This window comes from Euprymna scolopes, chromosome 26 (assembly GCF_053919585.1).
Source record: "Euprymna scolopes isolate OS-2025 chromosome 26, ASM5391958v1, whole genome shotgun sequence".
Taxonomy (NCBI): Eukaryota; Metazoa; Mollusca; class Cephalopoda; order Sepiida; family Sepiolidae; genus Euprymna; species Euprymna scolopes.
The window spans coordinates 89,052,641-89,068,480 of record NC_136507.1 but is presented as its reverse complement, the minus strand read 5'-3'; the positions used below and the strand labels follow the sequence as shown (position 1 = coordinate 89,068,480).

Here is a 15,840-nt window from a genome sequence, read left to right as displayed (position 1 = left end):
TGGCTTTGTAAACAAAGAAGTGCGATTCTTAACGAAAGCCATTTATTTTAGCAACATTTAATTATCTGAGGGTGGGGTATTAACTTTATTTTCAAAAACTTTGTAATTTTTAATTAAATTAAATATTTTATTTTTATATAAATGGTATGACAAGATACGTTATTTTGGTCATGCACTTATTGATCCGTGCTGAAATAGAAAGCCATTCTTAACATGGGGACGGGAGGGTGTTATGTACCTATTCTGTACTTTCACCTAACAATTGAATAAAAACAGGTATCGTAAAACTTTAATTAAATTTGAAAATACTATAAAAAAAATATAACGCGGATCCTAAGTGCACTTGCACTAGCACCGTTATTTTTTCATTTAAAATTTTGATATATTTTCTAAAAAAAGAAAATATTAAAATATGATCGTTCGCTTTTATTAAAAAAAAAAAAAAAAAAAAACGTGCGTTTTTCGTCTTGTCAAAATACGAAAGAAGCAATAAATCTGCAAAACATGGAACGAATATCAGAGAAAAATGTCAAATGTACATTTTTACAAGTTCAGCTGAAATATAAATTTGTTTTCATTCAAACTAACAAACGAGAAATCGTTCATCGAAAATCATTTTAAGGATTTTTTTTTTAGTTTTAATATATTTTTAAATTCATATTAAAAAAAATTGGCCACAAAATGGGGGAATAAAACAAACAAACAAACAAACAAAAAACAGTTGTAATAATTAACCATGCACTTTTTTTTTCGAGGGGGGATATGGAAAACGCCTTATAACGTGATTTTAAATAAATATTGCATAATTGTACAAGTAAATATAATTAACTATTTGCTACCACAATATTAAATTACGTCCATTCTTATTTTTATTGTTATTATATAAACGACCAACATTATTTTTGCAGAATTGTCGGTACAGACTCCCCGACGGCAATGTCTTTTCGTATAGTGTTTTTTTGTTTTTTGTTTTTTGTTTTTTTTTCTCTCTGCACTTTTAATTTTAAAAAGCAAATACAAACAAATAATCTAACGAGTAAAAAAAAAACACAAAACAAAACAAACTACCTCAATCTGAAGTGCACATCATTAAAATCAGCCATGGATATCCTAGTTGGTTTGTAAAAAAAAATAATACGAAATTCAAACGTGGGTTTTCGACTGACGAGACAGTCGAGTTCTTTTCGTTTGTTTAAAATTGTCGAATATTTTTCTTTCCCATCGAACGGAGGGGGAGACGATGAAGAGGTTAACAAAGGGGAGATAACTCCGAATATCATCCCATAAATTCAGTCCGGCTACTATCTTTTTTTCTTCTCTAACATTTTTTATTATCAAATGTGATTGTTTAAATAACTATATAATTAAATCATTACGTATATTACTACTATATTCTATGGAACTTGTTCTTTAGTTTGCTCGTTTGCTTGTTATTAATTATAAATACCTATTGTCATTTTTGTCATAGAGTTATTAAAAAAAGATACAGGATTTCATGATTGATATATAGTTGTTGACAAAGCAATGTGACATCATAAAGAATAAATGCCTGTAACTTAAAATCTCCTGCTTTTACTTAACACGTGTTAATTATTCGTATTATTTGTATTTTTTGGACTACTGTCAGGGATTTTTAAACTTGGGCCCCCAAAATCAACAGAGATTGGAGCATTTCTGTGATGATCCGGTCTCTGTTGATTTTGCGGTGTGATTTCTGTATAGTTCTACGAGGTCCACTTTCCCAGGCTTTGCCTTCTCTCTTTGAGAACTGTTTTTCCAGGTCAAAGTGCCCCTCCTCTGGGGCGCTGGCTTCTCAATCCCACTTTCCAACCCTGGTGTCTAAGTTCTTGCAGTGGGAGAGAACTAAACCCCACCCCTGTTCTCACCTCGATTGTTATTTTCACAACGTTTCGGTTGATGTAAACCCCCCCCCCACCTTATTCAAACAAAATGCTGTGGAAATAACACTCAAGATGAGAACAGTAGTCCAAAGAATAAAAATAATATGAATAATTAATTCTGATCTCAGAAATTCAGAAAATGTAAATTAGTGACAAAGTGTCAATGAACTAATATTCTTCTTAGCAGCGTTTATTGAACACAGCTAATTTATAAATCACGTTTGTGCTGGCCATGAAGTGGTGGTCAAATTTTTGTCAATCTGTTGTGGCCTTACAGAACAGTAATAATTAAAACAAACACAGTGGTATAATAAAACAAAAGGTGTATTAACAAAAGAATGTTACAGAAGTATACATCATGGTTCTGGGGCTGTAACTGCCATGAATTGGTCATCATGATGTTTAGATGTAACTATATCTAATGTCTCTGGGTAAGTCATTATTCCTAAAATGGGTAAATCAGCTTATCCTATAACTATGTTTAACTCTCCCTGAGTCTTTCTGTGATAGCTTTGTGGCAGCAACAGCAAAGATGTTTCGTGGGTTTAATAGTTAAATATTTTTCATTTAGAAGCTCAAAGTTGATTGGCAAAGGCACACAGCTTACTTTCCAATCATACGTCAGTTCTTCTTTTGAAGATTGTTACATTGGGTATGGGGCATCTTTTTATTGAAACCAGCCGAGAGCTCTTTTTAGTATCCTCGTTATTCCCTTAAGTGCAATTGTCTGGATCTCTTTTGCACTTGGTTCACTAGGAATATTGGTTAGGTAGGACTTTAGGTTCTTCTCCATAAGCCCTGTGGCACCTATAATAATTGATATGATTGATATCTCCCTAAGATTCCAGTTTCTTTTCATATCATACATGAGACCTTGATATTTGGTCTATTTCTCCCTTTCAGCTCTGTTCAGGCCACCATCATTAGGGGCACTCACTTCAACCAAGGTTGCAACTCTCTCTGACTTATTCCATATAACTTCACAGCAGCATTTTCAAGGTAGGTGGCTGTAGGGACTACATGGTCGTAATGTATGATATATGTCATTTCACACTGTTCTTTCAGGTTAATATTCCCATGATTTGTTGCTACACTGGATGTTTTTTACAGATGGTCCAGTGGAGGTACTAAAATACTCCATCATGTCTCACTGTGAAATAGCCATCTCCCAAAAGAACCTTGCAACTTGATATCAGATGACTCACACTCCAATTCCAATATATTTTGCTCTCTTTTTACTCTCTTCCATACTTGAATCCAGAACTGACAGTACATGTGCAACAGTGTCCCATTGGGGGGGGGGCCTGTTGGCACTAAAAAGATTACTAAAATCCATCACAACTTAATGAACACACACAGAACATTTAAATATTCTTTTAATTTCTTTCTAATAATATAAAAAGCAATGAACACTCTCTTTAATAACTTTTAAGAAAATATAATTTAATATAATTGAGGAGAGAAGTTTGGATACAATATTTTAGACCCATTCGACTTATGACAATAAAACTGTCAACATTGGAACTTTTCTATATCTCAACTAAAGCTTTCCCTTGCTCTTAATATTTACGAACATTCTATGCCTTCTATTGCTGTAATCCTCTATTCCTAAACACATATTAAATATCTCTTGTGTGAATGTATGCCTCTTAACTCTTTATTTGTTTTGTTTTGTTCTTTTTGTGTAACATGTCTTTCTCCCATTATAAAGACACCAAAGCAAAACCCTAACCCTAACCCTCCGAACTGGTAATTACCAAAGATGGTGACTCCCTAGCAGGGGATTTTTCCATAGCTTAAGTGTAGCTACGATATCTTTTTCATGCAATAACGCATCATGGCACCAAACTCCAAAGGCGACTCAGGGATAAGGATTAATGAGTTTATTAGGAGAACAGTGATGATTATTTTTTATGAAAATCACTCCAGATAAGGCATGAAGCCATTTGATGCATAAGCTAAATAAAAAAAATAATACTTCTAGGTAAAAAATCAGCAAACTATAAATGTGAGATTAATAGATTCTGACCCCCAAAAAACAGCTACTTTCCCCCCTTTTTCAGAAATATCACTAAAGGATAAAATAAGGGAAGTAAAAGTTATGAGGCAGCCAAAAGTAAACCATAAAAGATTGGTAACGATGGTTTAAAGTAAGAAGAATTCGATTATATTTAAATGGACAGTTTAAGAATTTGTTAACATTATCCTGTTTTGTTATCTATATGACATTCTTCATCCTGTTTGTAGCAGCCATCACACACATGGTCAAGAACAACCAGGACTCGACACTATCTATAGGAGAAACTGCCAAGCTTTAAGTCTCTCTTGCCTGAGGTCAAAAATCAAAACTTCAGTCACACCCCTGATGAAATTCCAGTATGCCGATGAAAACTACATGGCGTTTGTCTCAAAAGAACAGCTGCAACAGCATGTTTCGGTCAGCTAGTTACAAGTAACTAGAGACCTCTTTACATTACAGACTAAACTTTTGTATAAGTAATATTGCCTGAAGAGGTCTCTAGTTACAGGCTGACCGACACATGCTCATGAATTTGTAGTGGCATATTAATGCTTATATAAAACAAATAAAAACTATATCTTGCCCTACTTCAGTATTGAGCACTCTTGTATTAAACTGGATTGGTTGCTTTACCTCAGGAAAATATTAACTTGGAATTATATATATACTAGCGGGGGGTACCCAGCGATGCCCAGGTGTCTTGAGGTAAATCAAAACTCGGGGTGGGGGGTGTTAAATAATTAAAAAAAATGTTTTGGTAGGTGAGTATGAGAATCGAACCCGTACCCTTGAGTTGGAAATTAATGTGTGAAAAAAAAAAAGTGCTACATTAACCATTGAGCCACGGTGACAGACAACGTTAAACAGGTTTGAAATTATTTATTTAACTATAAAAACAGGCGTGCGCAATAAAAGTTAACTCTGCTGCTTCCATTTGACCTAATTAAGAAGGTCAAATAGAGTCACGCTGGACGTTTTTCCCGGCGCAATGCCGAGAACGTCCGTTTGAGTTTAGTTTCGGTTTATTTATACTAAAAAGCCCAATCAACACGCGAGAAGCCAAAATAGAAATAATTTTGTAAAAGTCGGCGTAAATAAATCTATAAGCTACATGCATTCCCAAATCCTACATATTATTATCTAGAACCTATATACACAGTTTTAAGCGATAGTAACGACCCCGGGAGTGTGTGCGAGAAAAGCCTTTTGAAGACATACACGAAATGGTCACACACATTTTGCCTTTTATATATATAGACATTTTGCCTTTTATATATATAGATATATAACTACTTTATTTACTCACATAAAATTAATATACAAAAGTATAGATTTATGCGTAAACTTTAAGTATTGAAGAATCCTAGAGTGGATGAAACGCCGAATATTCAGTGTAGTTTAATTGCCATATACATTTTACAAATTACTATATATATATATATATATATATATATATATATATAAGAACAAGTAGTTAATGAAACATGTTAAAAAACACTTTTATATATATATATATATATATATATATATATATATATATATATATATATATATATATATATACTAGCAAAAGTACCCGTCGTTGACTGGGTTCAGAAACAGCCTACAGAAAATGGACTCTGATTTATGAAAGTATGATAGGTTATGTAAAGGAAGGGTTGTAAAGAGATAGCTTCGGATTTGGGGGTATCAAAATCAATGCAAAATATGATGAAAGTAAAAATAAAATAGATAAACCCCATAATTTATTATACCATACCTGTTTACACTGAAACACTTATCACAATATACTGTGGATCTATATTAAAAAACCTTGTTAAACTTTGTGACATATTTCCGTTCTATGGAGGTCAGGCGCGAACGAACACCCCATAATTTTATTATACCATATTTCTTCAAACTGAAACATAATTATCAAAGTATACTTACACAGATAGATATGAAAAGTCTTTATTAAAGTTTGTGCCTATTTCCATTCTATGGAGGCCAGGCGCGAATGCAGACCCCACAATTTTATTATACCATCCCTATTTAAGTTAAAACATACTTATCAAAGTATTATTAGGTACATCTATATCAAAAACACTTGTAAACGTTTTTTTTTTTTAATTTTTAAATTTTTTATTTCCATACTTTGTGGACCAGGTGCGAACGTAGACCCCACAATTTTAATGAATCATCATTATGCCAGATCAAACATAACCATTCCTGTGTTTCGATACATCTATCATTATATGTGATCAGTTTTCTATAATAGTCAACCATATAGGAGCCTATTCGGGACCAGACACACACACCACACACAGACGTTCAGTTTTATATATATATATATATATATATATATATATATATATATATATATATATATATATATATCCAAACCCTTTGGTATTTCTCATACGTTATATCTTCCCTCTTTTGGAAATAGGGTACGATTATGAATATCTCCAGTATCAAATAATCCTTATACACTGCGAAATTTACTTTCTGTATGAAAAACAAAGAGAGGAGATATAACATATGAGAAATATTTGGAATCAAGTCTCCCCTTCCTGTTTTTTCAGATCATTTGAAATCATAGCAGCAAGTTTTAGTCTCCCTTACATCAAGACCAGAGATTTGGGGAAAATATCAGATATTTTATAATTCATAGGCAAAGCTAGGAAAACAAATGACTATGATTAAAGCATTTTATATCTGTAAAAAAGTGACAAAAATAGGCTCTGGACGATAGATGGTCCCCTTAATGTGTGACCTTAAGGGAAAATGTCACATAGCCCGCTACACAATTCAGGTCATTACCTTTCCCTCATTTGGGCTCATCAGTTAGACACATTCGAACTCAGGATTCAAAACCCGCGCCTTTTACATGTGAGTCGAGCACTCTATCAACTGAGCAAATACGCAACACACACAAGAAAGCCTACTTATTGACACTGATCAAGCAAGCCGCAGTGAAATCCGACAGTGGTCATCGCAACCAGACATCTACAAGTAAAGATATACCGTCAGATTCCAATGAATCTGGTAGATATACTTAAAACTCTTTAACAAGCAGCTTTATGCTTTTATTCATTATGAATAAGACTATAAAAATATCTTAAAATAAACGTGTGATATTTAAATTAAAAAAAATAATAATGGTTTTCTTGATAATAGACAGTAAGACATCTAAGAATATTGATACTTCTAATTATAAATCGTATAGTACAAATAAATATATAATTTTCAAAATAATACTAAGACTGAAAATAAATAATACACAGCCTGGTTAAGAATTAATAAATATTGTAGACTAGATATTTAGGGTAATGCAATCAAACTTTTATAGTTTACTAGCAGGGGTGCCCGGCGTTGCTCGGGTGTTTGGAGGTGTATGCTGTGCAAAAAAAGCAAAAAAAAAAAAAAAAAAGGTTAATCTTTTAAAACTTTGACCCCTATTATGACCCCTTAAAATTTATTGTTTCGGGCTCAAATCACTTTATTAAGTTAGATCCATGTTCAAGAAACCTAAATCTAAAATTTCAAGTGTCTAGACCCAAAATTGTCGGAGGAGTTTGGTAGAGTTCTTAAAGGTCAAATCGTTGAAATTTGACCCCTTAACAGCCAAATTTCTGGCTGATACCCGTCACATCGATTTTCCCAAATCTCAGTACCCGGTATTTCAAATTTCGAGTCTATAGACTAAAAATTGACAGAGTTATTGCGTAGGGAAATGTACACAGAGACAGACACACAGACAGACAGACAGACAGACACGTTCACTTTTATAGATATAATAGATGCTGTGTTTTTATTTTATTTATTTATTTATTTATTTATTTTTTTAAGTTTTCAGGTTTTTGTTAATTGGATATTTTTATATTTTTGAAATGTTGAATTCTTTAATTGAATTGAATAATATTGCTTTAACAACTGGGCACCCAGCATTTCCCTGTCATAAAATACACTTAAATGTGTATTAATGCAGATTTCGTATTTTCATCTATGCAGATTTCATATTCATTATTATACCATATTGCATCAGATGTATAGTTAAAAAATTAAAAAATTACTTAGGTGCCATCAGCTAGAATCAAAACCAGCCTTTTTTCAATTTTTTTTTTTTTTATTCAATTTTCATTCCAAACAAGGCACAGTGCCACTTTGAAGCAGGGGGCTACTATCAGAAACTTAATTAGCAGGGTTATTATGAAGGGAGATGAGTAGAAAGATGTTTGTTAACATTACACTTGAACTTCTGCATATCAGTGCAGTTGGGAAAGCAGAATCCCGGAAGGGAGTTCCAAAGACCCGCAGTTCTGGGGAAGAAACTATTGAAGTAAAAGGCTTTCTTGCACCTAGGGATCTCTACTGTAAAGGGATGAGACTTAGTAGCTTGTCGGGTTTGTCGGGGGTAGTTACGTCGGGGAGGTACAAGTGTTTGCAGTTCGTCAGAGCATTCACCATTAAAGTATTTGTAGAACAGGCAGAGGGATGCAACATCTCGTCGATGGGACAGAGGCTGAAGCCTAGATGACAGTTCAGGACCTATCAGGTTGGCAACTCTCTTTTGAACCCTGTCCAGGAGCGAGAGACAAGCAGCAGATGCACTAGCCCAGATGTGACAACAGTACTCCATACATGGGCGAATGGTGGCCTTATAGAGGTATAGGATACTGTCAGGCGTAAGTAGTTTTCTAGCACGGTAGAGGGAGCCAACCTTCCTTGCAGCAGCCTTGGCAATGCTCTCAATATATCTATTCCAAGTCGTTACTATTTGAACAATCATCAGATGGATAAGGAATAATTAAAATGAAGCAACTATAATGTATACTTGTGCATAAATCGAATTTCTGGGAAATGATTTTAAGATTATTTTTTGGGGATCGACTTATACATCGGTAATGCTTTTGGAAATGCTGTTAAAGATTGACTCGGTGCTCGATCATAACATAGAAAACACCATTTTGTTTGTGCACTCATATATACTGATAATCCTAGTAATTAATCACACTCCTTTCGGACCTCACTGCATTATGTTTGCCAGCATGTAAGCACATGCATGGTTTTTCAGTGGGAGGATTAATAACAATTGGAATAGCTCTCGAAATGTTCACTCTCTAGACGTGGCTATAGGTCTAAGTTTGATACGATGTATTTGGTGATATGACGTTTTTTTTAGTAGGTTAGGAAATGTAGTGTTCTAATCATTATATCATGATCTGCGCATAAGAGATAAATTGACCAACTTTATTTCAACTGAAAGTGCTCAACGATAAGAAACAATTTTCTTATCGTTGAGAACGTTCAGTTGAAATAAAGTTGGTCAACATATACCTGACGAATTCTCACGAGAATGAAACGTGGAATATTCTGTGTAGCTTAATTGCCATATATATTTTTATAATTTACTACATATATATGTATATATATATATATATATATATATATATATATATATATATTTTTCTTTTTAATTGTATGTGCTCAATGATAAGAAACGAGTTTCTTAAAGGGCCTGACATAAAAAGATTAAAAAATTTTAATTAATTAATTAATTAATTATATATATATATATATATATATATATATATATATATATATATATATATATATATATAGAGAGAGAGAGAGAGAGAGAGAGATAGATAGATAGATATAGTAAGTTATAAAATATATATGGCGATTAAGCTACACTGAATATTCCGTGTTTCATCCACTCTAAGCCTGAAGAGTCCTAGAGTGGATGAAACGCGGAATATTCAGTGTAGCTTAATTGCCATATATATTTTATAACTTACTAACTAGCTCTACCTACGTATTGAGCACTTTTGAAGTAAATACTTAAAGTTTATACATAAATTTATACTTTCGTATAATTATTTTATGTGAGTAAATTAAGTAGTTATATGTATGTGTGTGTGTGTGTGTGTGTGTGTGTGTATAATTAATTGAAATTTTTAAATACTTTCAGATTACAGCTTGTATAATATTGTAAAATTAAAATCCATATAAATATTAGTATCAATATTTATAAGGAAATCCCTATCAAATAAAGAAGCTCGATATACAGGATAGAGCCTGACGACTTGGAATTAAATCCAATAAATTAAAAATTTATGAACAACTTATTGTTCAACAAGGAATACAAAATTTTTTTTTTTTTCTTAACCAATTTTTAATAAATAGAATCAGTTTTCAATTCAATAGATTTTCAATAAATGGCTCATATCAGAGGAAATATTTTTTTTATCAAAATAATGTTTACAGAAAATCACAGATTTTGCTATTTAGCACATTGTTACGTTTTTGTGTGTCTAGAGATATTCACAGCAACATATTTATTATTAATAAAAAAGGGTGGAAAGAAAACAGAAAATGGAGTTAAAAAAGAAAATAAATTTATTGTAAAAGTAACGAAAACTATTTTACAGTAAACAAAATGATCTAAGGGAGATAATAAATGTTTTAGTTCTAGCAATTACCATAAATCAAAAATACTTAAATAACTTTCACAGATATATTTACTTTGGTAAATATCAAAATTCAGGAAAATAACAATATGTTGTCCATTGTGGTTTGTTTGAAAAATGATTTATTAGGCTTGACGTTCAATATGTTTTTTTAGAAGCAAAGTTTCTTTCAATTCGCTTTAGTGCCTGGAGTTTAATGATCTTAGCAGAAAGATCACCTCAAGTTTGCGTCCCTTTCATTTGGTGTATAAATAACTGTTTTTTACAAACGCATAGTCTTCTATTTGTAGTAATCGCTGGAGAATGTTCCAGGAACCTTCTGGAACCAACGAAAAAAGAAGAATTTTTCCAGTTATATTTTAAAAGTCTCTAGAAACGTTTAAAAGGATATTTTCATTGTCTAATATTAAAGTAATATCATTTTATGTTATCTTGTATATTACTTTAATTTATATATTATTAATATTTATTTTTGTATTATATTTTATATTTCATGCTATTATATAATATTTCAAGTATTATTATTTGATAATAATATTTAATTATATAAATAAATATTTTCATTATGTTTATTAATTATTATGTTCAGTTAATTATGTTATTTTGCATAAGAAATTGTAATTTTAAGAGGAAAAGATGTCCTCACATGACCCACGCAGATACAGTAGGAAATATGGGGTGTTGGCAGCCTTGATCACATGGGGTGGAATTAGCTGCAAAGTTCTTGGCAAAGAGTTTGGCTTTGTCTAGTGCTGACAAGATTACCTCAGGTCCATTAAGTATGGTTGGGATAGAGCACACACTTGTTTTCAGGAACCTGTTTACTATTTTTTTTTTTTTTTTTTACACAGTGATCACCACTTATCAAGGCCCGGAAGCCACTCAGGGATAAGGTTTATTGCAAGTACATTACGTTAGTGTGGAGATTTGATGAAGTGTTTAATTAAGGGGGTGGTTCATTAGGAATTTGTTAACATTGGACTTGAAGACATCCAAGTTGTAGTCGGAGGGAAGCAGGCAGAGGGAACAGAGTTCCACAGGCGTGCAGTTCTAAGAAAGAAGCTTTGTTCATGGAATCCGCGTTTTGATTTAGGCACAGATATAGAGTGGGGGAAATTTTTCACAGTGGATTCAGCTAGACAGGTGGTTTTCATGAAAGATTGGCGAGGGGGGACCAGGGATTGGAGTTCAGACGAGCACCTGCCATGGAAATAACGATAAAACAAGGATAGGCTCGCAACGTCTCTTCTGTGGGAGAGAGGTTGCAGGGTAGAGAAAAGGGCATCCCCCACTAAGCCACGAAGTCTATTTTGTACTCTGTCAAGGCAGGATAGGCTGTTTTTAGCAGCTCCTGCCCAGATATGGCAACAGTATTCCATCCTTGGACGTACTTGGCTTTTATAGAGATAGAGAATTGCATCAGTAGTGAGATATCTTCTGGAGCGGTAGAAGGATCCCACCATCTTTCCAGCGACCTTGGCAACAGACTTGATGTATGTGTTCCATTTCAGATCAGGAGTAAAGGTCAAACTCAGGAGCTTGTCAAAACATGGGGCCTCACCCAGATGAGAGCTATCCATCACAATTGATGCCAGATGGGGATCAAAGCGTTGATGATGTAAGGATAGGAGTTTGGTTTTGGATGCATTAAAGGTAACCAGCCACATCTTCCCCTACTGAACCACACGCTCGAGATCAGAGGAGAGAGAATCAGAGAGAACTTTGTCATTTACAGCCTTTGATGTGTTGCCATAGATGGTTGTGTCATCAGCATAGATGTCAACGAATGATTTAAGTATGTGTTTAGGGAGATCATTGATGTAGATCAGGAAGAGAGTTGAGCCCAGGATTGACCCCTGAGGAACTCCAGCATTTATATTGCAGGCATTTTTGTCCATCTACCACTACTCTTATTTGCCAAAACTGGTGGGAACCAAACCCCTGCTCAGCTACTTTGGACTTAATGGACTGATTATACAACTCTCACATTCTTTATTACTCATTTACAATGGTTGCTGTAGTCTCAGTACATATATTACATTGGAAGCAATGGAAAAGGTCATTGCCGTGCACAGTGGCAACAACACTTTCTGGAGATAACCATGGTTGGCTGTTAGGGTTTTGCTGGAATATTTTGAAGGGTATGAAGTGGTCTATACTTACAATTAACCTTAGGTTCTGTAAGGCCTGATACTATAGAGGACACATTCTTTTTAAACATGGAATGTAGAGGTAGATCTGATATAAATGTACAGAAGCTATCCCAGTTAGTCATAGAGAATCGATATACTCTACTATAGAGAGGTACGTCTTAGGACTTATTACATTTCATTTTTATCTTAACTGATATAACAGAGTGGTCAGAAGATCCCAGTGGAGACAGAACGCAAGATGAACATAGCTCAGGGCAAGTTGTGAGAAAAAAGTCTAGGAGACTTGTATACTGACTGTCAGTGTCAGGCAAATGGGTGGGTTCATGGATAATCTGAGTTAGGTCATAAGCAATGGAGAAAGCATGAGAGAATTTCCTCTCATCACCTGTCTTGTTTGAGTGGGCTAACCATTCCACATTGTGAACATTGAAAGTCTTCACAGTCGTGAATGTTAGCTGAAACATGAGCAGACAGGATGTGGTAAATTTTCTCAGATATGCCCTTAAATGTAGTAACTCCACTGTTGTGGGGGGTGGGCGATAGAGGGCAAATATAAATGCAGTAGCATGAGCAAGTGCAACCAGAAAGGACATATAGAGTAATTTAGGATCTTCTCTGGAGAGGTCCCTACCACATGTAAAGCTATCTTTAATGTAGGCACATATTTCATGCCAATGGCGATCTTGGGGGTCAGATTTTGATGTTAAGTTAAAGTATCCTTTAATTACAAACTCATCTAAGGAAATAGTCGGTCCAAGGCCAGTTTTGCTTAGGAATAATAGTTCTAGTTCAGACTCCTGTAATTGTGTTTCAACCTCTTGAAGGTTGGAACGTAGACCACTGGTTTAGGAAAAAAAGACATGGTAGTGGGGGTCTATGTTAGTAGTTGGAGTTCTGGGTTTAATTGTGTATGTTTTTCTTTTCATGGTGGAGTTTTGGGATTTGTTGAACAGATCAACAGAAAGTAAGGGAAAAAAGAAACGAAGAAATATTTTTTTGTAGCCCAGATAAAGCCGTAACAATTAGCCACAAATATCGCATCAAGAAGCCTCACCAGAAACTACTGCATGGTCTGGAATCCATTCACCAAATGGGAATACAACAGCTCCAGTACTTTGCACCTGCTGACAGGACAGCCTCTTTAGTGGTTATTCCAAGGTTCAGGTCCCTGACTATCAGGCGAATAACGTCAGCCCAGTTAAAACATTACCTCCAACACCCTTATTAGTGACATGGCTGCAAGGAGAGAAATAGAAACAGAAATTTCTGACATCTCAGGCGACTGCTCACACAAAAATACTGCTGACCTAGAATACAGCTGTTTCTTTTCCCTTTGTCAGAAAACTCACTCATTCTAAATGAGGACTGAACGACAAATTAGCCGATAATGCATCGTTTACTCTCCATGCTGATTAATTTATACTGGAAACTCCTGTAAACTTTTCATTATGAACTTCACTTTTATAGAAGCAATATCACCTGAAAAAGTTTCTAATTACTTGTAACTGGCTGATCGAAACACGCTCATGTGTGACAGCATGTGCAAGCCAACCCCATAGTTGTGTGTGCCGTTGTTTACTACCTCCATCTCTTCATTGTTCTCGTTGGGCGTGTCATCATCTTTTGGTTCACACTGGCTGCTGCCAATGGAATGTACATGAGTCACAAAGTAGATGAAAAATAAGTTGTGGAACAAGAAAGGAAAACAACGTCAATGTTTCACATATACTTGACATTTGGACTTGTAAGTGTGTGTGTGTGTGTCTTCTCCCTGTTTTATCGATGTTAGTTCGTCTGTTAGTCGCAAGTCATCTCTATTTCTGTTTTGCAGTAAACTCTAAAAACTGTCCAACTGTTGTCGCTATCAGCTCCCATCCGCTGCAAATGGCATCTAGTTGTCAACTGTCTTCTCTGTGCCGGTATCTGAAGTCGCCCCCAGTCACCCAGAAACTGCCCTTCTCTTGTAATCTGTTCTGTAGGCTTCCATTGTCATTGTCAAATCTAAAAGGTTCGATCTAAAAATACCTACAGATTCATTGTTTGCTATTTCCTATTTCATTGTACATTGGTATGACACTTCCTATCTATTGTTCCCCTCTTGGCACTTAGTAACTCATGGATCACCTTCATAGTATCACACATGAATGTGTAGCAATATATAAATACTAATGTAAAAAAGTTTTTTATTTCTCAACTCAAAAAGAGCTACGAAAACTGGAGAGGTACCATTAAAACGAGCTAAATTTTTTGCTCAAGAATATTTTTCTACATAGTCACCACCATTCTCAATGTATTTTTGCCAGCGATGAACAATAATTGTGCACGAGCGTCTGGAGTGCACTTTGTCATTTGAGGATCTGAAAGTAAAGGCTCCTATTTTTTAACTTATGAAGTTGAAGAGTTATGAAGCCTGGAGTAGTACCATTAAAATGAGCATTGTTTTATGCTTCAGAATTTATTTTTTTATGAATAATCAACACCATTTTCAATTATAACCCAAGGGAAACCTTAAGTATATGAGTTCAGTTTTAAGCAGTTCCAATCACGGAATGGCCAAGAAAGTTCAACACCCACTCTCACAACATGATAACTTGGCCTTGATCGTCTACACAAGGTCAAGGTTGGTTGGTCGCTTCTGGTTTCTCCATTTATTTTCCTGAAGAATCCGCGAATGGTGTAATTGATCTTCTTGAGTCCCAGAAAATGGCACACGCCCACATTGTGATTAGATTAATCCTGTGTACCATGACTCGGACTGCAACTGAAGGCACATTGCTCCGTACAGCAATTAAGAAAAAACATCAGTAAAGACATTGATAATTTTCCACAACTACAGGATACATTAAGAGGTAAACTATCTAATTACAAAGTCTATTATAATACAAAAGGTGTGAATATACGTACAGGTGTTAGAAATCGTTACAACAATAGTCTATTCGAAGAAATACCGTTTTGATGTATCGCAAATCTCTGATAGTGGTTGCACAATCAACAGTCACAAACAGTTAGTTCTTTCTTTTTTAATGTTGTCGCCATCAGCTCACTTATATGAAGGTAAGGAGGGACTTCTGTCAGTGATAAGCGTGGATGTTATGAATTGGTTTTGATAGCTGGGAGATCTTCTTGGCAATGAATCTATTTTCGTCTAAGGACCATAAAATGATAGGTGTACTCAACTGAGGGTTTTGCAGCTTGCTAGAAAGAGAAAAGATAATTAGGTGATACAATGTCGGCATATGGCCCAACGGTCAGGGGCCCAATTCATGCTCTCTTCTGTCAAGACTTGCCATTTTACTCTGAAATCTGTTTAC

General features: G+C 34.6%; 2 protein-coding genes across 5 annotated transcripts in view; one reads left to right on the top strand and one right to left on the bottom strand.

The window, feature by feature from the left end:
• Positions 1-1,254, bottom strand: part of LOC145248252 (putative E3 ubiquitin-protein ligase HERC1) — a 335,131-nt gene extending 333,877 nt beyond the window's left edge. For all 4 annotated transcript variants that reach the window (XM_080110122.1, XM_080110124.1, XM_080110123.1 and 1 more), the window contains exon 1: positions 1,069-1,254. The gene's annotated coding sequence lies outside the window, so the exon portion shown is untranslated. The remainder of the gene's footprint in view (positions 1-1,068) is intronic.
• Positions 1,255-2,881: 1,627 nt separating this feature from the next.
• The window catches only part of LOC145248253 (uncharacterized), a 47,158-nt gene continuing 34,199 nt past the window's right edge, over positions 2,882-15,840 (top strand). The window contains exon 1 of the mRNA XM_080110129.1: positions 2,882-2,900. The gene's annotated coding sequence lies outside the window, so the exon portion shown is untranslated. The remainder of the gene's footprint in view (positions 2,901-15,840) is intronic.